The sequence below is a fragment of the Pundamilia nyererei genome, unplaced genomic scaffold, assembly GCF_000239375.1.
Source record: "Pundamilia nyererei isolate P.nyererei 1_Seehausen unplaced genomic scaffold, PunNye1.0 scaffold00344, whole genome shotgun sequence".
Taxonomy (NCBI): Eukaryota; Metazoa; Chordata; class Actinopteri; order Cichliformes; family Cichlidae; genus Pundamilia; species Pundamilia nyererei.
In genome coordinates, this window is record NW_005187745.1 from 302,711 (window position 1) to 326,790 (window position 24,080).

Here is a 24,080-nt window from a genome sequence, read left to right on the forward strand (position 1 = left end):
TCAACGTAGATCTTATGTCATAATGACGAAAGGCTGAGGCTTTGTTGATACATAACTGGCTAAATTATTCTGGTCTTGTTTACAGTGTACTTAGAGCTCTGTTAGGGGAACATTTAAGACTCATTTCTGAAATATCAATATTTGCATAATACATTAAAAGTAACACAGGGATTTACTGGTACCGTTTGCAGGGCGGACCAGAAAGACCCAGAGTTTCTTTTGCAAAATATCACTTGGTTGATGCACAGCTCTGTAGGTTTGTTGTGCTTCGAGAAAAGCCGTAAACAAGCACATATCTGCCTTACTTGTATGAATAATCACATGTGCTTTGTTCTTTTAAACACGGGTCATACACCAGCCAACCACCTGTCAACAGCTGCAAGGTGTTGGAGACCGCCTGCTGATTGATTTGGCACTAGTGCACAGTTCAGACACTCAACCAGACATTCAATAACAGTGTACATTGCTAAGTAAATGAAAGAGGAGCAGTTAACATCAAACAAAGAAAATTACATTAAGGGGAAGGACAATCTGAGAAGAAGCTGCCAACTTAGTCTAACTTTTCTGGGCAGCACAGGTAGCAGATATATGTGCCAGTACTTACTGTTTTGTCTACCAGCCTTTGTTAACTAATATAGATACATTTCTAAAAAGGTAGATCATTAGACAATGACCAACGGTTTTAAGGCTGGCTTTTCTGCAACCATGTTGGACTTTTTGCCTGCAAGTGGTAAATGGAAAAGAAAAGAATAAAAGATGGAGACAAGTCTCTAAAGATTAAGGGAAACGGTATCCATCATTTACTGAGGACAAAAGGTTAGTGGCACAATGTAAAACTAGAGTTCTGACTGAAGGATAAACTTGCATTCCTTTATATATTTACGATCAATGGTTTAATCTGACAAGCCTAACATGCTAATCTGTCATTAAAATATATATATATATAAAATCTATATATTTTTTGCACATAACTGCTTAGATTTAATTGCAGTTACAATTACAGTTTAACTTGGATGGCCCAATGGCCAAATGAATATTGGCTCCAGGTGGCTGTAGCATCAAAAACTCAAGTTTGCTAAAAAAGGAAAAGTCGACAGCTACTGTTATGGCGCTCATGTTCACAGCTGTCCGCGCCTAGTTGGCAGAGATCAGCATGTTAAGCAGCTTTTACAAAACCTCTTCAGCAGGTTTAATTCAAATAATTTACAAAGGCTGCAACACGTTTTATTTAATTAATTAACTGGAAGTGTTGCATATTTTTATTGAATACCTGGTGCTGAAATCCAGTCTATCTTGTAGTGTTCTCTTACACACATAACTGCAATCTGACCCTGACACAATGACTTTACCGAGAGTGAATGGAAGAATAAAATCACATTCAGGGTAATTGTACTGCTTTAACTAGGCGGGCAACCTTCCTGCCAAGACTGAATCAATGACTACCTTATTAAACATAAGCCATGTGCCTGCTTTGAAGGCTCCTGAAAACCTAAGAGCAGGTGTGAACTCTCTGCGCCGTTCCATGAAATTGCTTCTTTAACACCTTTAGATTTATTTGTAATCCTTAAAAAAAAAATCTGCATTGCAATTAAAAGTTTTTCACAAGCAAAACTCCCTACATTGCTAAGAGATATTTGACAGGCACAACAGAAGCTCCCAAAAGACTTCTGCATTAGACCAAATGTTGTGGACTTTGGAGTGAGTCAAAGCAAGAACAGGTGCGTGGCTATTTGGGTTTTTTATAGTGGAGATGTAGTTAAGAGCGTGCGTGAAACAAAATTAAACAAAGGTAGATGGGAAACTAATTTCAAGGAGGTGGGAGATGATGCCTGAGATAAACAGTTATTCTGCATGTGTTCAACTCATCAATCATCCGGATTCATTTGGGGATGTGAGAGAAAAAGGGGAATCAGCTGCTAGTGTGAGTGTTGATCCTCGAATTCCAATAGCAGGTGTTGGGGACCGATCTGGTTCACTTGATTGTATCCTGGGTTTTGTGGGCATACATGACTTACATCCATGTGTCCCCACACGGAAATGAGCATGTTGTACATATGTGCAGCTGTCACAAATAGGGATTGCTAGAGAGATGCCAGTGCTCAGCTTAGGGTACCAATGCAGAAGTATTCAGCTTATGGTTTTTTTCCATTGATCTCTCCCATTATCACCTATATTCCCTCATGAGATCTGTTTCTGAGGCCAGATTTGCACAAAGTCAGCCTCGGAGGATCATACTTTCAATTGACAGCATTTATAGACATAGAAGGTTTAATACACACCATGTCTCCGGTTATCTTTCCGGTTAGCTCGGTGCTAGTAACAAGAATCTGATTAGAACATTCCAGTATTACAGTCATGTTCTCAGTGCTAAGCTAGATACCATCAGTAAACCCATTTACATGTTCTTAAAACTCTAGTATTACACTTCACTAAATCAGATGCACAAAGCAGCTGTCTCGCTGCAAAATTTGCCATGAGCCATATAGCCGGGGAGCTGAAGTCTCTAGGGTTTGAATGTCCGGGTTCAGCAAACAAAAGAAGTATTGATTACACCACGCTGGGTTGTTTCTCCCTGAAGGTTGCTAATAGCTCCCACACTGTAAACATTTCACCGCAAGCCTTTATTCGAGGAAATGTTTCCCAGAAGAGGAAGCCATTGGCACCCATCAATCCCACGGTATAAGAGTGTGTCTTGGCCTGACGGTGCTGGTAACTTGTCAGCGGTAAGAAGAGAAGATGCAAGGGGGAAAATGCTGGACTGCTGAGAAGGAAGAGAATCTGTGTCCCTGCAGCTACGAGGCACAGTGCAGAACGTGGTTCCACAAGATTTACAAAATGCGTTGTAAGCCAAGATCTGTACCACATGCGCAAAAGAAAAATATGCTCAAACAAGGCAAACGTTTTATTTTGGTTTTGGGCAAAAAACTAAATGACACTTCATCTTCTATGCAACCAGTGACACTTATGACTCTTGGCATTTCTTGACGGAGACATTTCATGCAAGTTTGCTTACTTAAGAGCCATTTGGGGAAATTACATATTGCGCGCACCAGCACGAACAATTGAAAATGTATATGTCAATTTTATTTGACGCAGTTTTAAAGGTACAAATTTGACACTGGTGTTTATTGAAATGACCTGGTGTGCAGAGTGCACCGGGGTTGTTTTCAGGATTTTAAAGTCAGCTGGAGATTAATCCCACTCACACTGCCACCTCACCAGTACTCCAAGAATTGTAAGGGTTGTATTGCAGAACATGCATTTCATTCCCTGCACCCACTGTAGCCAACTTCTTCCAGCCGAGAATGCCTCAAAAATCGCTTTCTGTTCTTTGTTACGAAACTGAAAGCTCTAAACTTTGTGTGCAAAGTTTCTCAAGTGTGTATCATAATGCAGATACTGCAAATAGTATTGTTAGGATTTCTTTCAGCACCATCTCCATGGGATTTAAGCATCACAACAGATGGCCAGAAATCTCATGGCCTCCACCCCCTCATACTATTTTAGTCTCAAGTGTTGTTCTGCTGCCTGCCTCACAGTTCTGATGAGAGCTCTTTCAGGTCAGAGGCCTTGTTCACTCTAAGGGCACCAGACCATAAACAAGCGAGCCGCCATTACCCCATCTTCGCCTTCTGTTTGTCAGTTTTGACGTCAGAGGATGGTATCTGTGGCATCTCCAAAGAGCCTTGAGAGTCTGGAAAGGTGGTGATTGATAGATGAGCTTGGGGAGTCATCAAACATCCCTCAGCCGTCTGTCTCTGAGCCTTGTCTGTGCCAGACAGCAGAGTCTGTCTGTCTGCCTGCCCACCCAACCGCGTGCATGTCCTGGCTTTGGCAAAGCTTGTCAGCACTGAGTAGCTGACGCGATGGCGAGGTGTTGTGTGCAAGTGTGTGATGACCTAAGGTCAGTCCCACCTGGACCTAAGCCATCAGACACTGTTGAATGTAGCCTGCTGAATATCAGACAGCTGCATCAATTTAAAAAAACTGCACTGATTGGAACACAATGTTCACTGCATTTGGGTTAAAAATGCTTGAGCATCAGCATTTTAGGGCATATCAGGGCACATCTTCCATATTAGTAATAATAATAGTACTAATAGCACAATAATAGCACTTGTTCCTGTGCCCGAATCTACAATAGTTGCCAGGCCAGTTAAACAAACCTGGGTATTAATCACTCCAGGCTGTTTCAGGTTGGTGAAAAAAAATATCCCAGCAGGATTCTTGCAGCCAGTGGTGTAGAACCTTAAAGGATATGGACCTTAGGGTCTTGGCTCTAGGTCAGCAGAAAAAAGAAAAAAAAACATTACATAAAATCATTTGAAAACCCCTCAAAAAAACAGAACATGATCCAGCAAGATTTGGGCAGGAGCCAGTTTAGCCTGTGCAAAAGCGAGGTGGCACACAAGTCCTAATTGAGACTGTCAGTCTCTGCCAGAGCCACTTTGATGTGGACCACTGCACAGCTGCGAGCGGACTGTCAAAATGTTCTAAGCAAGCACAGGAGTGACTGTTTAAGAAGGAGATGGGTTTCTGCAGGATAAGCCGAAGATGAATTTCCCCAAGCTTTTTTATATACACGGCACAAACTGCAGTCTCACAGGTAAACAATTTAAAACAAAAAAAGACTCATTCATTGAAGCAGAGCAGCGATTCAGCTGCATAGTGAGGTGTGTTTTGACACAAATAAGTGATGAGTCAGTGTGCGTTTTTACAGCATGTAACAGTGGTGATAAAATAGCCAGGACAGCAGTGCCAATGAATGAGACACAGCATGCCGCAGCATGGGTAATACGGCGCACAATATGGTAGCCACATCCTATTGACACCCCTCAAGGGTAAACACAGACGCAGAACAGAAAGAACACACAAGCCAGCCTTTCAGCTTCCCCCTCTCTCTGTCATCTGTTTTCTGTTTCGCTGGCGCTCTCTTGGCTAAACAGCAGCAGCCGGGACAGGCCCTGCGGCACAGCTCCAACACCCTCACCTTCTCTAATCCCCACCCGCCCCGAGCACAGACACCCCGGAGGTGAAACAGACACGCACCTGTCAGCGAGGATTCGTTTAATCTCATCGATATATTATAAAAGACCCCCCTGACACCCACGCTCGAGTCTGTTCACAAAGAGCAGAGAAAATGCTGCCTGCTTGCTCGCGCACTGAATGTGGGGATGTTTCTGTATGACACCACAGAAATATTAATAACTCATTTAATGTAATGTGAGAAATAGTAAAAATGTGATTTATGGAAATGGCCCCTCCCCCCCACCCACCCAACATGAGAGAGGAAACAGTTTTTTGGGGTATTTTGTTCCTCAATAAATGTCTTTGAAATGAACATGAGTATACACTGAGCACGCAGGCAACCTTTGCCACATAACACACATTAATCAACTCATCAGCACTTAGGCTTTTGATAGCTTAGCTGACGTTGATCCCAACCGCCAAATAATTTTAAAGAAAGAGTGTTAATCCCCCATCTTGGCAGCCATACAGGATATATAGTTCACTAGCTTGTCTATCTACAAAAGAGGATTATTCTGCTCTTGATTAAATATTAGCTGATTAGCAACATCTTAAACCAAATGTAAAGTACCTATGAAGTAATGCTTGATAAACCACAGCTGAAAAAACACATGTTACCTATAACTGTGATTCAGAAAGTGATGATTTAATACATAACAAACACAAGCTATCATTTTGAAGGATGGGACTATAGCCTGCCAGAGCTAGCTCAGTGTATGACACCTTAGCGACACATTACTTAGCGACAATTGACTATGTGCACGTTAGCATATGCTACTTCCGGTGCGGAAACTCCTGTGGGGAGCTTTGTTTCCGGTGTCCTATTCGCGCCTGGTTTACGGTCCAAAACAAGTTAAGCAAATGAATCAAGTGGCGATTTACATTTCTATAGATGTCTTGGGCATTTACCCAATATATCTGTAAATGATGTTCATTGACTTGTCGATATTTTTCCCCCGCGCCTCAGAGCAAAAGAGAAAAGGGATTCAAATGTTATATTTCTCAGCTGTCCCTCGTTTATCGCGGGTGTTATGTTCTAAAAATAACCAGCGATAGGTGAAATCAAGTAGCCAAATTTATTTTTTGACGGTGCAAAACGTTTCGTGGACATCGTGGACATACAGTACTGCACTTCAGAGTCACACTGCTAGTGATCGATGCAGCGATTGTGTACTGTACAGGAGAAACGTCACGGAGGAGATCGTCTGCAGCGATCAGGACGCAGGACACAATGTGATGTAAAAAAAAAGCATGCAAACTTGCACTAAAATCCGTGAAACAGCGAGGTGAAAGGTTAACCGCGTTATTAGCGAGGGACCGCTGTAATTTTTAAGGTAAGTCAAAACATAGCCTTTGTAAATACTAATGTATAGAAACCATTACCAGCAATCATTCATTTTTTGTGTGGCTTTTTTCACGGTTTGTTAACATGCTGTGTAGGTGTGTACTTGACGAGCTGATATCGACATAACGGGGGAAACATCTGGTTTGACTATTCTTCACCTGTAGTTTGAATGCTGAACATTTGCCTGTTTAAATCATAAGACCAGTCACTATACAGAGATGTGCTTCTGAATGTGGACGATGTGTCTTCTGCAGTAATGCAGTTCTGCTTGTGTTGAGTGATGTAAACAACTGATCGATCTAAACTCTTTAAACGTCAAAATTGATCATTAGATTTTTTATGACACAACAGTGGTGAGTGTTCCCACCTTCTGCTCTTTGTAACTTAATGCCATCTTTCCGTTTTCGTGTTTTGGACATGATTTTTGAGTCCACCTTCGCAGTAGCGATTGACCGCAAAGTAAAGCTACCAGAAATGTACAACCCCACAGCCGCTCTCAAACCAGGAAGTTAGCATTGTCTCGTGCACATAGTCAATTACCTTAGCGACACATTATTAAATGTCTAATAATGCTAGCTAAGCTAAGTCAAAGAGAGAATAAACAAGGAGCAGAGCAGTCACATGGGAAAGTAACTTTACTTGGGCTGAAAACTTGTTATGTGGCTCTAAGTGCAATTAACATGTAAATGTTTAGCTTTAAGAGCTAGCGTCTAATAGTGGCAGTGCAATGTCCTCCAGTCACTGTGATAAAACAACTCTTTTTACACCTTACTCACCAGAACGGCGCCCTCGCTTATTATATATGAAGAGCAGATTTTTCCTTTTCTGCGTGAGGTAGCATTTAATTGGATAGTGTGGACAGACACTGTCCCATTGTAAGATAACTAACTAGCTAGCTAGCGAATGGGTCTCGAGATGCTGAGGGAGACTGTGGGAAAATGCAGGCAGCTGGAGAGATGAAGATAGGACTAATTTAAATGAATTGCAGACGTGAAACTACATTTAAGCCATTTTACAGTATAAGGGCATTATTTGGATTTGATTTTTTTGGTTTTGTTTTGATGAACAGAGATCTGTTTTTAAGGAGAACTAGTTTAAATCCAGGTTTAAGCAAAGAACATACGAAGTTAATTACAAAATAACAACAAGAAATAAAGTGTAGTAATTCAGTGCCTTCAAGCTTAAGCTACTGAAGTAGTCCCATTAAAAGAAGTATACCTGTTACAACACTTCCAGCTTGTTTATATAAAATAAAAATCTGCAAAGCACAGCTGGAGGCCTCATAACCATCAGCCATTCCTTAAAGGCAGTTCTCTGGCTTGCTATTATTTCTAAGTGTCATTTCTTTCCTGAACAGAGCCTCTGTTGTTTTCAGTGACATGCGTGGTGTGCCACATTCACTTAATGAAGCATGCTGACTTCCTTACTCCCCATCGTGCCTGCACGGCCTCTCGGAAGACTGTGGAGTGTGAGGAGGAAGGAAGGAGACTATAAAAGGACACTAAAAAGACTGCAACACAGGAGTGTTGGGCTGGCAGTGCCCTGCTTGGCTTCTTTACCACAAGCTCCCGCTAATGTAGAACCCTAAAGCTCAAGTGTGGCTGATTTGTGTCTCAGGAAAGAAGGTGTGTAAAAGCTAATGCTGTACACAGCCCTTATTCTGGACTGTAAAAAGTGTCACCAAATGTTACCCAGAACTTGTCTGTTTGTAATGTCATGCGGTCTTATTCACAACTGTATAATTGAGCAATGGCTTTTGAGAGCCTGTTTGCATTAGGAATCTGTGCACAGCTGCATTTTCCAACATCAACAACAATATGCTTTGGTAATTGTGTCTGTTTGCTATACTGGAAGCCTATTACTAAGCAATCTGTCTCCTTTAGTACATTTACAGATTTTCTTCCACTGCAGAGGATGAGCAACCTTGAAATTCCTTGAGATGGTCTGTGATAAAGTCAAGGCACTGTCTTGTCTTAAACCCCCCTGAGAGGAGGGTTTCAATGAGCAGACAGGAGCCAGACCAGTGGCCCACATGAGAGAGTCTGTGATGGAAACCCCTCTGTACACACTGCAAATCAAAGCAAAGCCATGTAAGTGTTTTTCCACACACTTTCAAGAGACAGGGAGGAATGGACCAATACACTACTGCAGTCTGGTCTCCTGTGAATGCCTTGGTGTGAATGGCTTGAAATGTACACCCAAAATAGTAAAGAAAGTTTTCTAACACCCAGCAGGTCAAGGAAAGACGTGCTACAAAGAGAAAATCACTGACCTGCTGCTGAGTGCCACATAAGGCAAAAGCACGAACAGTTTAAGAAAATCAGGTTGGAAAAAATCTGGTAGTTAGCAGACAACTTTGTATAAAAGACAAAACCTGGAATGTACCTACAACAGACTCCACAGCAAAAACAGTGTGCACACAAACTATGATTGGTATGGCAAGTTCACAAGATTTGCCTGTTTAGAAAAGCATATGTTAGAACTTGACCCCATATTCTTCCAGTAATGCTTGAGAGCTGTTTGCTATATTAGATATGACGCAAGCACTGGTTGTGAGGGGGAAAATATGTATTCCCCAACTGGTTGGTAAGTGGTTCCCAGAACTTCCAGCAACCACTCATTAACCAGCTAGGAAAATCACATGTTTCCCCTGACGATCAGTGGTTGCCAGATGGTTGCAGACTAGCCTCAAAGCCTGTGTGACTGGGACCATATTCACTAGATCCTATCCAAAATGGTGACCAAGTTAACGTCTCGTTAGCTATTAGCAAAGCTTCAAAAGCAGACAAAATTTGATTATAAATACATACTTCTTGTTTGTTAATGTAAATTCACTGTCTTTGATTATATTGAGTATAAACCAGTACATGGCACAGGTGCTAGCATTCTACCAAGATGGCATGCTAGCTTGCATACAGTGCGCTAAAGCAGGGGAGCTACTAGCGTGACTGACTAGTACACATGATGCTGGAGCCAAGGGGTTTCTTCCTTAGCTAATTACAGAGCCCATATAAGTTGCACCTTTAGATCTTAGCACCCAACTTGATGAGAATGTTACAGTTTTATCCAAAAGTATTTTAATAACGTGCATTAATTTTATTACTTTTAGCTGCATAGCTCATTTTTTAAGTTAAAAAAATACGTCTTATCCGAATCATATATTTGTTACAAAAATCACATTTTACCACATTGTAAAGTTAGCTAAAATAGCTTGCAGTCTTATGTTCATATCGCCATTAAACACTGAGCAACATGTGCAATAATGGAGTCGTATTTCTGATCTTGTTCAAAGTCTACATTTACATATTACTACATGCAGTCGTACAGGATTATGAATAGATTAAAGAGTCCCATTTAAATCAATGCAAAAACAAAGTACACAACTAATATCTCAAAACACGTTCTAACAATAGAGAATTTATGCTGATTTCATAAACAATTCCACGTATTTAACACCAGTTGATCTGCTGGAGATGTTACATCTGAATTCATGGACAAGCTTTCTTCTGTACAGCCTGGTTTTTGATACCAAAAACAGGCCCGTCTTTGATACCGACTGCAAATATTGACTTCTCCAAGATGGTTTCGCTGCGGCCTAGGGTTGAAGGGGCTTAGACCTCCCCTGCTCTCGGGACTGCTCCCCACACCTGCTGTGGGCGACGACCTTATTTACACCAGCACCCGTTGGAAATGTCAGTATGGGGTGCAGGAAAGCCAGAGATGTACAGGACTCAGGTACACACATAAACAGTGCACACATATGCAAACCAACACACACTCTTCTCTGTTTCATCTCCAGCCTGGGATTTTTGGGCGTCTGACAGGGGCTGCTTTCTTTATGAAAGGTAGGAGTCAAGCCAAAAGGTCTGTCTAACGCAAGCTTGAATTTTTGCACGCACATCTACACACATACACGCAACAACCATGCTACAAGACCTAACCGACATATTCAATATTTGTAGACATCAATAATGGGCAAAACCTGACCTGCTCCATCTGAGCGGCATGTTTAGAGTTTCAGAGGCCTCTAATGAATTTGGCGAGCGCAGGTAAAATCCCAGCTACCCGTAACGAAACTGTGTCACCAGAGAGTCCACACCAAGCGTAACAAGTCACACCGGTGGCCTGCTGTATTCAGGACAGAGAAGGCACGCTAAGGCAAAAGTCCTCAGGATGAAACCATTTCAGGACTTGGACATTTGGTCACAGCAGATAGAACAGTATACCATTTACCATCATCAAAGCATGCTAAACAGAGAAGGCACAGTTAACTCTCAGAGGGCCTGCTATTTTCATGAACCATTTAATGTGGCCTCCAAAGACATTTCTATAATTTATCATTCTGAAGCGTCACAGAAAACCCTTTTTGGAGAGCGCATGCTAAAAACCCCAGTTTGCTTCCCATTTTCTCCCTCCAAGTCTGAGGCAAAAAGCCAAATAAATCTCTTTTTTTTTTGAGGCCTGTTTGAGGAGGAATTTGGGGACCTGAACCTTCTCATGGGGAAATCCATATCAGCAGCACGCACACACAGGCTGCTCTGGTTTAAACAAAGTGTATTTTTTTCCCCTCACCAGTTCTGCTTTTCTCATTGCTGCTTATTTCGGTCACTTTTATTCATTTATTTATTTATTTTTTGCCTCACCCAGTCGATAAATCCATTCAGTAGACCCTAAAAAGCTTGTGTCCCTATGCTCCTCTCGCTGAAGCTGCAGAGAGCCTTTGAGAGGAAGAAAGAGGCAACTGGACAAAGCAGACAAGGGGGAACACTGGTGGAAAGGAAGGGATAAATGTCCCTTGTGAATCAAAGATTGCTTGTAAAAAGACAGCTTAGCTCCTGGCCCGGAAACCACGTAGCTAAACATGTCTTTCATGTAGCAAAGGGATTGCTGAGCAGATAACCCCCGTCAAGTATCGAATCTTTCTGTGCCGCCATCGTTCGGAGAAAGGAAGGGGGGGGGAAATCTGGCAGCATGAATGCAGACAGCAGCACAAAGAGTTGACTGAACAATTATTAGGTCTCACCAGGCTTGACTGGTTTGTGTGCACATGGGAAATTCTTTAGCACATGGCAATTAAACACGGGCGGGTTGGGAAGGGCCTTCAACATGACCCAATTTTGACATCAAGCGGTGGCAAGCAGCGCCGTGATGATGTTTTGGTGACTTTTGCGTAACTTGTTTTACAAGCTATTTGCCTCTGCCATGGGAAAACTCAACAACAACAAGTGTTCGCCACAGACGCACACAGCCGAGCACTTTTTCCCCCTCAGCTTTGTTTTATGGGTACTTTAGTGGTTGACTGTGGAAAAACCACACGTTGTAATGGAAAGGCGTTTATGTTATAGATATGCACAGGTACGCGCTGTGTATTGTTGCACGTGAGTTTTTATTTGTTCCTGAAGTTTTCTGAGAGTTAGAGAGTTAGTGCAGTCCAAATATTTGACACTTTTCTTTTTCACACAAACTCCAGACATCCTTTTCCTCTTTAGAGGCACTTTATTAGTCTCCACCCTCCAGAAATCTAAGCTAAAAGTAATAATGCACTCATTGTATTTATTAGATTTAAATTTATTTCAGTCCATGTGACACATCTCAAAGTCTGCCATCAGATATGATGAGGTATTAGCAACCTTAGAGCGAATGAGAACTTGTTTCCTCACTCTTCTCCATGTTGACTTTGGCCAACACATGCTAATCTGAGAACAGGCCAGAGGGGAGTAGTCTACCTGGGGTAGAGTGTCAGGAGAACGATACAGCACGAGAGAGAAGTATATAATTTTTTCCTCCTTCTACGAGTTCTTACACCGGCCTTTGCACTTGCAAGATGTTGTTTTTCACCCTGAGCATCTCAGTCACCTTCCAAGCTCGCATGTGCCCACAAATAATGTTACTTGCTATTAAAAATGACTGAATGTGCACAGCCTGTGCAGAGATCGCATTTATTCAGCAGAGCCTGCCACCATAACATCACACCCAGAGCCGCAGGGCAAATGTGCAACCTAAAACGATGCCGTATGGCCTCTGTCAGCACTGTACTCTGCTTCACGTGACACTTCTCAGAGGTACTGCAGCTTCATATCCAACTCACTGATTTTGGTCTTGCTTTGCCACCGCTCATAGAAATGCAATCCGTATAGAGCGTTAAGGGTGGTGAAGAGTTTTCATCCAATTTTGTATATTAGGAAGTCTCAGAGGACTTTGCTGAATAGACAATATGATACTCTCCTTTTACCTTTACCTTTAATATCCACCTCAGCAGTGAATTAAATATGAAATAATAAAGAATTTTCAGTGATTTCTTTTAATTTAGCAGCACGGTCTCAAACTGCAACTGGATCCGGCGCTGGCAAAATGTAGATTTATGGGTTTGACATTCACAAGAGTACACCGGCTCCTGCGGGACTCAGTGTTTCTTTGGTTTAAATCTTGAGTTCCACTGAGTTATGTCGTGTTATTCCCTGTTCTCACTCAGATGAAACCTACACCCTCATATTACTGAGCCCTGACATTTGGGGTAATGCAGATGCTTTGCCAGCTCCTGCCAACTGACCTCCACCTCAAAAAAAAAGTACCTCCCAGTTCATAGGTGGGATAGCCAACAGCGCATGACTAACTGCTTTAAGAAAACAAGTATATGATCAAGTCTATGTTACACTGGGGATCCGCGAAACCCACACATGTGAAAGACTTTCCCTCTCATTTGTTATGCTACATGAAAGTCTGTGGGAGCTGACAGCAAACGCATGCTGGTGCTGAACGAGTCATTAGCGTGTCAGTATGTTTACGAAATGCTCCGTATTACTTAAATTCAGATTGCACGTGCATTTGGATAAGTCATCTTATCTCTGGTACCAAATCCCACGGCACGACATACTAGCGTTACGCTCCATTTAATCAGCCGAAACGAGCTTCCTGCTAATTCCTGTTTCTTCTCCGTTATTTTTTTCTTTTATTTATCCCCCCACCACCACCATAGCTATTAAAATGTTTCACAGTAACAGCGCAGGTGGGAAGCATGCTGGGAAGGTAATTTGTTTGAAGTTCAAGGGCAAAGAGGTGATGGGTCCTTTCACATCTTTACCATTTTTAACAGTGAGACACTATCTCTACCTGAAGCACCTCAGATCAGTCAAGCTGACACCTGGTATATCTGCTGTGAAGGGAAAGTCTTCAAAAGGCTTTATTTGTTTTGTTCAGACTCACAGTGGAGATAACCTTGACAACAAACTGCTAACTGAATTATGACCATAAAGTGGATATATATGATTTTTTTGTATATAAAAAGGCCTCGTCAACCATCACTGTGACTGAGTCTTACTCTGCTCAAGCATCAAAGCTATAAACATGACATTTATGAAACAGCGCTCAAAGCAGCGAGAACACTCGGAGGTGCACTTACGAAACAGTAAATATTTACAATTCACAAAAAAGGAGGAAAAATGACATCAATTAAACAACTGCAAATCTGTAACAGAAGCATAAGATTGAACTTTGAGTAAACGTTGACGCACAGCGGAACATTTAAGTATGATATTCTGCAGGAGTGCACTTCTCGACAGGTTCATGGCACAAATATGCATTCAAGTTTTAGAATATGTTGACGTTATACAGTGGACTCTGTGGCTGAATTGCCATGCAACTGCCATGGCAGGCGGTAAGTTCAAGCCAATATACAGACAAAGTCAAGTCTTGGTGAAGAGTTAATTTTGGGTTGCTGCACCGGTACGAGAAACTCATGAGAACTGGAGATGCTTCAGATAGCAGCAGGGCTCATGGGAAGTGGCTCATTAACCTGGATCCCGACAAAGCTCGGCATGACGTCACGATGGCTGATAGAGTCTGAAAAGCTGGATTTGATTTAAAGCATTACACCCGAGGCATCGCTGTTGCTTTCTTCTTGAAGCAAATTCTTCATTTTAAAAAAGTTCAAAGTGTGGGCGCACTTTAGAAAAACTCATAGAACAAGTAATCTAGTTAATATCACAAACGCGGTAATGTCTATAATAATAAAACCGACATTAATACATGCAAACATGTAAACATTAGAAAACAGTTAAAGTGCAACTTGACAGGCTTTTTGTAAAAACCCATCAGCTTGATGTTACATTGGACACAAATGAACTTTATGCTTTCATGTTTACAAGTGAGACGTATAAAATATGCACGAGGTATTCTGCTTTACAATCTCACAACATTCCCACTCAGTGGGGCGGATTCATTAAAACCTAACAAACACAACTGTACGAATGCACTGAAGCAACCCATCAACCTCAGAGTGAACAGCATGAAGCCAGATGAATGGCATATTCAGCAGAGATAATCATCAACAGTGTGCACCAGAGCAAAGAGAGTGCTACTCTTACCTTTAAATTGGTGGACAGATTTAAAAACATTATGACTTTTATACATGTACACCGTGACACATATGTTTAAAGGCACCATTATGCAGTTGTTTGCCTTGTGCCACCTATCGTTATTACAGGAAGCCAATGACAGAGCCCCGGTGGCCTAATGGATAAGGCACTGGCCTCCTAAGCCAGGGATTGTAGGTTCGAGTCCCATCTGGGGTGACGATTCAGTCCTTTATTACTCACATCCCCTCACCATTTAAACTGGTTGAAATTAAGCACAGTCTTCTAAACTATATGGTCATCAACAGTATTCAGATAGGCTGTGGTGTTTGGATGAAGCTCAGCAAAAGCCTGAACTTGATACAAATCAGCATGGACTCATGTTTTTATGTTGTTCAAGCCAAATTCAGAGCCAAACATTACAACAGAAATTGAGACTCACCAGACCAGGACACCAAGACAATCTTCTACTGTTAAATATGACAATAGAAGATTGTAAGTCTATGCAAAGTGTAGCCCAGGTTTGGACTGGGCTACACTCAACATGTCAAATCCTGTCAAGATTTGAAATGTTAAGAGGTACTTTTTATTCTCCTTACTGCTAAGAATTCTTTAAGTTCCTGTTGCTTTTCTATCAACCCAAAGCAGTCTGGCTTTTCTCTTCAGACTTGTAATGTCACTGAGAAGGGCTTTTTGTCCAGAGAACAACCACTCACTGGATATTTTCTCTTTTTGAGATCGTTCTCTGAAGTGAACCAAATCACCTTTCTTGCCCCTTCCTCGGTTTTAACTTCAGTAGGTCATCTTGACCATGTCTAAAGTACATCACTAAAAGCACTGAATTGTATATAGCTTGTCTTGTCTTTCGTCCTGTCTCCTTCCCTTCACCCCCAAGCAGTCATGGCAGATGGCCGCCCTTCCCTGAGCCTGGGTCAGTTGGTGGTTTCTTCCTGTTGAAAGGGACTTTTCCTCATCACTTTCGCCAAGTGCTTGCTCACAGGGCGTCGTCTGATTGGTGGGGATTTCTCTGTATTATTGTAGGCTCTTTACCTTACAGTATAAAGTACCTCGAGGTGACTGTTGTTGTGATCACTACATTTGTGATTCCAAAATATAATATAGTTTGATAATGATTATTTTCCATGATATAGTAATAAACCAGCCAGTAGAAGTACGAACCCACATTTGTTCTTTTGCGATATGTTTTGCAGCCTTTCACAATGTGTCACAATACCTGCTCCTGCTGATTTCTGACTGTGTGAGGGACTGGTTCAACAAATAAAATTATTTCATGAATGCATCACTCTGTCTTTACCCTTGTAAGCAATTCCTAATATTACACATAACCTGACAGCAAGTTTTCAAAGTATTAAAAAGCTTGTAAGGTTTTCAAAGTGGCTGACAGAAGAAAAGCAATTAGATGGGCACTTATTATATTTATGTCTTCAACTTCTGAATTTAGTCCCTCCATTTAAGACTAAAAATGAGGCCTATTTTAAGGCCACCACGCAGCATTAATGCCGTTTATCAAGCTGTCAGAAATTACCATTTAACGAGGCGTCTAGCCTGCTTGAACTGTATCGTATGACCAGCCAATTAAATTAAAGTGCACAGGGTTGTCTGTCTACTGCTGGGTTTTCCAAGCCTTAACTGTGGCTTACACAGCTGTTTCTACCCTCTTCTTCATCAGATAGAAGGGGAGGGGCTCTCTCGAAGCAATACCGTCTGAGCTGCGACCAGAAGACGAAGCGACTTTCTGCGTATCGATTCACCTTCGCTGACATTGATGCAGTACACGCATGTACGTTCACAGGTAGGCTAAATCTGGCAAGCTGCCGCGTGGGGCACCGTACTGTTTGTTGTTATTTCACTGCATGTTCTAGATTAATTGCATGCTAAAGGGCGGGAAAAGTAATCATAAATATTGTGGAAAAATAGTATTACATAAGCTGTAATTAGAAAACCGCATTCCACGCTGTTTTTAACATCACAGTTGACAGAGATTAAGAATGAATGGCCTCGTTTCATTTTATTCCACGCTTTCTTCCTTTCTTAATTGAGAAAGGACACATAATAACATAAAAATATTTCCCAGCGCCGATCGCCAAGCTACAAAGGCTCTGTGGTGGCATGTTTCTGTGATACTGTTGTCTCCATATTTGTACTCCGAGGGGGGTGATATCAGCATATTCTGCTGTCCAGTTGTGTTCACAGATGTGCAATAGCACATAAGTGAGTGCAAAAGGGCTGGAATAATTGCTCAGTGTTTTTATTACCCTCCCTGATCTACAGCATGACTCATTTTTTACTTCACATTTAGCAGAGAAGTAAGAGCCGCCAGACAGTACGCAAGTCCTCTGTTTACTGGTTGTCATCAAGGACGCCAAGAGGATTTGATGCGGGACATTATGATATCTTAAAATGAACCTAGAAGAAGAGGCAGTAAAAAGAAACATTAAGAAACACCCAGAAAAGGTGTATCAGCCCATTGGACGGGAAACACAACAGTCTGATCCAACCGACTGCTTGGCGTACCCTGTGGGGAGTCTGGGAGCATGCATCATTTGGCCAGCCGCTGGGCAAACCCAGCTTGCCTCCATCACTTTTTCCACTTTGACAAATTGCCTGATTCCCCGCTGTCTTTGAATAGCTTGAGGGACTGCCTGCTTGTTTGTGCTGAAACTACACGGTTTAAAAATTGATGAGCGGGCGTTTCAAATTATTAGCACTAATAAATGTTTACAACCACTGTAAATAATTGAACTTGAAATATACAAAAAACCCTGGAAATAAAAGTCCTCCTCAAGTGTTCTCAACATCTCTTGAATGTTTGAGCCTCTCTGTACACAGTAATGCATGTTCAGTGTGCAAAAGAAAAACTCTTTATGTAATACCTTTATGCTACTGAGAAGAAAAAAGACAAATGAATGAAAAATAGAAAAATACAGCGATTATTTGTAGTCAAGTGATAGAGATAAACTCATCAATCTCTCCACCTGAGGAAAGAAACTGCTCCGAAATCTAGTGTTACATCAGGGAATACTTCTATTGATCGCCAGATATGAGCACTGGGAACAAGCTGTGGTTGGGGTAGGTATTATCTTATTGGCTTCCTTTGGGCTCTGCAGCTCATCGATATCGCAGTTTACCGAGTGCCAGTAATATTCTGGGCAGCTTTAATGACCCACCGCAGAACCTTCGGGTCTTGAGCCATTTCCATCCCATACTTTGCTCCTCTGGAAAGAGGAACACGACACAGGAATTAAGCATTCTGAGATTTCCTCAATGAGTTCAGAGCTTGCGTTATTAGGATGGAGATGCACGATGGTGACAGATTCACTTTGACACCGGAACTAAAACTCTTCGCCTACTCTACTTCAGCTCCTCCGATGCAAACAGAGGTATGTGTCTTTGGCTTCTTTTTCCAAAAGTAATGTGTCAAAGCATCCTTTCGGAAGACACGGAGTGAGTGAGTGACTGATTGGGCGAATGAGACTCATCTTAAAACGTGCTGTGAGTGCTCACGTTGAGTAGAAAGGTACTATACGTCCAGCCCATCTGAGTACTGTTGGTGTTAGGTTGATTTCTCAGCACTTAAAGATTGCTGACCTTCGATCACTGTTTGTCTCAGTGTCACCAGCTCTTCTACTGATAGAAAGCTTCTCTGTGATCACCTACAATCTGAATCAGGATTTGCCATTTTTGGAGCTGTGGAAGTGATCATTACATGGAAAAGCTCAAGCTGCAATCAGACTGTGGACTTAAGTAAATGATGCATATAAACAAAACATGGGGCTCAGCAAAGGCCATCCATGTATTGTTTCTAGAAAAGCCCATAAATAGCAAGTAGACTATATCAACAATAGTTTGCATGACATCCACACACTGGCAAAACTATCGCTTTCTGCTGTGGCACACCAGCCTGTTTTATTTGCAGTGACTATTCTTATTAGGCTGATAAAATACAGAGCAGCGGCATCTGTGACCCTCACCCGCCATCCTCCATGCCTGCGAGGCCTGACAGGCCTGGGGCACAAAGCCACAGGCAAGGAAGGCGGGTGCAGGAGCATGTGGGGATCGCCTCGGGGGTTCCTAGTTTTCTTCTGTCTGGAGCCCAGAGTTTCCATGAAAGCTGGCATCATCAAGCTACACTGATTTGAATTTGATGACAGACACTGGAAAGCCATTCTTACAGTGAAAAGAAATTAAACATGTACTCGTTCAGACAACTGGGTTAGACTGAAATCTAAATCTGAGAGCATGATGCTGAGAAACACTAGCAACATGGTTACCAGCCAATTAATGTAATATTACAGTAATGTCACTGTAATAGTTATTCACGCTGATGTACCACCAGCAACGCTTCACAAATGGCAAACAATGACTACTTTAGACACTTCCCCAGGAGAGGCATTGAAAGGGTATCACATCTGTCTGAATACTAGCAGGTCAGGGATGAGTATGCAGGCTCATGAAGAAGGAGACTTCAGTAGTTTTCAGAGGGAGCACAACTTCAACTTTCAATCTAGTGTCAGAGGGCACCCAGTGCTACGAGGCAGAGGGTTTATAAGTCGTCTTTTGTGGATGATTTGCCACCCTGCTCTCACATAAGCCTGCCGGATCCTGGGAGAGGGAGCATCAAGGCAGACCAACAGCGGTGATTTCACACTGGAGGTTACAGGGCAATGTGAGCAGAGGCTGTGTTAGCATGCATCACGACCACCAAGAAGAACATGCGGACATCCGGTTAATCGGCTGGAGCGTAGCATGACGTTTTATAATCATCTTTGCAGAATCTTTTTTGCTCCTACATTTTGATCTAAAAAAAACAAAAAACACAAACTGTGAGGACTAACTTCCCAAATTAGGAACAAGAACGAGCATTTGAGCACATGCACGCAGGGCGAGAAGCCTTAAAGAAAGGCATAAAGCCACACTGCTCTAAGGGTGCTCCACCTTTAATAATTTGTATCTCATTGTTCAGCGTTGTGCTTTGATAATGCCGAAAACGTGCCAAAGAAGAAAGCATGTCAAAAAATTAAATAAAAGGAGACAATTCTTTTAGTAAGTGGTTGGGTGTGCCACAGGCTTTCAAAGTTCTGGTGATGGAAACCTCTTCATTTCCAAGTAGTAAATGTACAAGCAGCCAAGACAGGATCTCCATGCTTCCTGCTTTATTCCACACAAAATGACGACTGAGGATCACCGCCAGGAAATGTTTCGAGGACACATGAGACGAACCATTAGGCAAGAGCATTTGGATTCTGGTCCATTCCTTTGGCCCCGTTCTCCCAGCCTGAGGTGCTTGAATCTCCAGCAGAGTGCTGTTGACATCGCTCATAGAAAAATCATGTGATCTGCTCTCCATTATGAGCGTCCCCTCAGCTTAATGTATAGTTAAAAAGAGAAAAGTGCGTCACCCTTTCAAAGCCCCGCAGTCAGTTCCAGTGCATTCAACAGAGCGACTTCACCATCTCCCGTAAAAACTGTTGTGTCAAATAAAGAAACCATGTGTTCCCTGCCATTTATAACCAGCCTTGTGTAAATTTAGAAAATTAAGGTAAAAGTACCACTTGTGATGATTCATCCCGATAAATCACGTCATGTCAATTTATTGGGAATGATGTGGAGTCGGAGGTGAATGAGTCAGGCTTTTCATGCATAAAATGACCCCGGCAAGATGTTATTCACTATCTGGAGTCCACTGTTCTTTTTTATGGCGATATACTTATATGCAATTGAACAGCAATCAAAATCATAATTGCCTGTTCACCTTTGCCTCCGGGCAAAGTTTCCTGGGCTCCAACATTGTCTCCGACCTCACGTGGTCGCAAAAACAGCCTAACCGGACTCACTTAACCAGAAACAGCTGGCCTCAGTGGCTACCTGGAAGTCTGCTTAGCTTTACCTATCACTCAGTGATTACATGGCTATTAATGCACCTCCCACCACCAAACCACACAGAGGGCTTAATTCAAAAGCTGTCAGTGATTAATTACCAGTTGCCTCTACTGAGGTGAGGATATCTGAGGGGATTGGCATGACTGTAACTGTATCAGGCCAGAGGGATTACACACTTGGCGAGCCAGAAAGGGAGACTGGAAACCAGCGTGGCCACAAAGAGTTGAAAAGGAGCGATTGGGTGGAGAAAGTTGGGACTGGTTTGAAATGTGTGTATTTTCACTCTTGGTAAAGAAATCAGATCAAGTCAGGAGATGACAAGGATGAAAGGAAAAAAGCTGCATGTGCTTATGATTGTATTTTGCAATCTAAAAGACAGAACATCCAGCTGATGTGGCCCCCTGCTGCCCTTCTGCACTTGACAAGCACTACTGGGTATTTTTTTGGGGGGGAGAACAAAGTCCCACACATTACAAGTAATATGTTCCTGTTTTCTCAAGAGTGCTTCAGCCAGTGTTTTGCTGCCAGGCTTTTTGAAGTGTTAACATCAAGAAATGCTGCAGAGTGGGGAAAGGGGGCTGCGCGGGGAATTAGGCGTATGGGTGAGTAAACAGGAGAAAGCGCAAACCACCAGTGCTTGCTGACGGCACATTTTATTATGGTCCCATTAAACAACAGGCCCTGTTTGGAATGCAGATCCCAGGGAAGGAGAAGGTACACGCACATTTTAAAAAAACAAGGAGAAGGGAAACAGCCCACGAATGCTGAAACAATTATTATAAAGGGACTCGCTTCAGTGTAGAGCACGGTGTGGGTGCGACTGGAGACATTCTCACATCATGATGGTTTCACAGGTTTGATTTACTCCTTAATCGTAAAGGAGGGTGTAAAATACGTTTTCAGACAATGTGAAGCTCAGGATAACTGACTGTTGTTCAAAGTGAGTAATTTGGCTCTGCAGTTTCTTTGCTGGGCTCCCCACCACACACTAAACTCACACTAAAATTCAATCCATATGTTTTAATTCACGCTGTGTACCTTCTTGTCAAAACCTGGCACTCACACACACACTTACTCTGTCTGCTGGCTATTTTGTAAGACATACGTGGGCTATTTGGAGATCTGGTAAGCTTACGTTTTACCACTCTGTACTCCAAATATATATTTTTTCGCTATTCTTCATCCCTGATCAACCTGAACCTTTTTCCCTGTAACATTTTTCCCCTCTCGTTTTTCTGTCTCTAATGTAATTTTCTGTCTCCTTAATGGCGTGAAAAGGCTCGCCCTGCTCCTCACTGGGTAAGTGAAAAAAACCATAGGAGAGCGTGGCAGTCTCCATTTCTGTGTCTTACTGAGCTATTAATCTATCCTGCAGTCCATGCTAGGTTAGCTTTCTGTGGGTTTAGTTAGTTTCTATCCGGATCATTTAACAGCATATGCTAAACCCACCTGTTTGTTCCTTTACACATGGATGCCGACCTCATCTGACGGCTTGATTGAGGTGTCTTAGCTTGCTGGCTTTGTCATATAAGACAAAATTGTGATTTTTCACAGGGAGCAAATGTGTCTGCACGCGATGTAGTGGGAGGTGGATGGATTATTAATATTAAATTTCATGCCATTCCATCCAAGAAGTGTTAACACGCTGGTTGAGGAAGGGGAAAAGTCTAGCAATCAGCAGGAGTCATCCTCTGTGGGCCGTAAATGTCAGAGTGAAACGTCCTTCTGGTTGAGATATTTCAGCCTGCACCAAAGAGATGGACCGACTGACAGGAACTGCCACCCCAGGAGACACATCTCTAGCTCAACTACAGACTGTGCCAGTTTGCAGGGAAAAGTTAGCCCGTGTCAGAATGGTGTTTTTCCCTCAGAAAGTAATAACCGAGTAATAACACAAAGCGATACCCCCCTCGCTGTTAAGATGACAAACAGCATCGGCAAACCCATCGCTTTTTTTCCCGCCAGGAGTGACATCAGCATGAATAAAACACAGTAGAAGTTCACAGCCGACTTTCTCAGATAAAGACGGCGAAAAACTTCCCATGATTCAGGAACAACCTATAAAATATCCCCAAGCTATGGACCATTGCTCTGTCTGTGTAACCACTCCATCTTCTTTGACAGCAATAAAGTGAAGACTGTGAAAAGCACATTACGGTCCTCCCCTCAAAGAGAGAGAGGGAGAAAAAAAAGACCTCATCTGAGCCACAGGCTGTCTCCTACACAGAGGAGAGGCTAGATATTGAGTGAGCCCATTCAGAATTCATAGAGTACAAAGTTATTTGCCTGGAAAGAGCACGCTCCAAAGCACTAACAAAGTATTACTGAAAGTTGCGTGCGTAATACGCTTACACTGCGTGAGCGTTTGGATTTTTAAACCACGCTGCAGATTCTTCAAAGTACCCTGATGATATATGTGTTTTGTATGAAATCATAGTTCAAAAAATAATTGGGGGTTGGGGAGGGGGGGGGAATAAGAGACCACAACTAGCTGCCAGCTTCCAGGATCAAGCTCGGAGCCGTCTTGGTTTTTAGCGTCGTCTCGCTTCATTTGATGTGAAATGTTTGCATTGTTTTATTCTCTGCCCCTTTACAGAACTGTGGAGGGAGAAAATAAATAGCAAACATATGACAGGGATTGAGAACAGAGAGCCGCCTGATTGTGAGTGTCTCATTATGGTTAATACTCGCAGTACTTCTGGCTCATTAATTCAGGCATGCCCACTCTGCAGATGAGACATTTGCAGTTGATAGAGCGCTTGTGAAAACTGAAGATTAAGGATCTTTCGTTTGGGATTATCACTCGCACTAGTCTCGTTTCTTCTTGTGCCCGTGTCTGATTATGGTATATAAACATATTTTTTATTGCGTTGCTGTTCATATTTGGCAGGGTGAAGGAAAAAGAAAAAAACAGGGGAGGTCAGGGGTTGAGGGTCAACAACAAAGCACTTTCTTTGGTTGGGATTCAGCACCTTAATTTCAGACCTGCAGCGCAGATGTTTGCCAATATCCGCGAATTTTCCATGAAACCTTCCAAGCACCACTATGCACTGTGACTTTTTCCAGAAAGGTCACCTACAGTATGTTCACACTTACTGTGTAACATTCCCAGCTGGAGTTGACTGAGGCTGATCCCCTCTTCATCAAACTTTAAAAAGTTGTGAAAACATGTCAGCGTCCCGCAGCATGCCGTCTACCTAGTGGTTCAGCAGTGTGCCAGGAAGGAACGCAAAGGTTCACGTGTGGTTCACTGAGAGCATGGAAATGTTACTAGAGTGCTTTGCAGTAACATGCTATTAGACAGGCCATACAGCGTACTTCATTCTGACATCAAGGAGCAATTCATCCCATCTGTCGGATAACCATTAAGGAGCCGGGATGCTTGCTGGTGACCTTTTGAACGCATTACTCGAGGTGCTCATATTGATATTTGGCACATGTATGAAAAAGCATGT

At 42.4% G+C, this 24,080-nt stretch overlaps 1 protein-coding gene and 1 non-coding gene across 8 annotated transcripts in view; one reads left to right on the forward strand and one right to left on the reverse strand.

Moving 5' to 3' along the window:
• The window catches only part of col25a1 (collagen type XXV alpha 1 chain), a 147,464-nt gene that overhangs the window by 121,197 nt on the left and 2,187 nt on the right, over positions 1–24,080 (reverse strand). The window lies entirely within an intron of this gene.
• Positions 14,871–14,943, forward strand: trnar-ccu (transfer RNA arginine (anticodon CCU)). The gene has a single exon. It is a non-coding gene; the product is annotated as a tRNA-Arg (tRNA).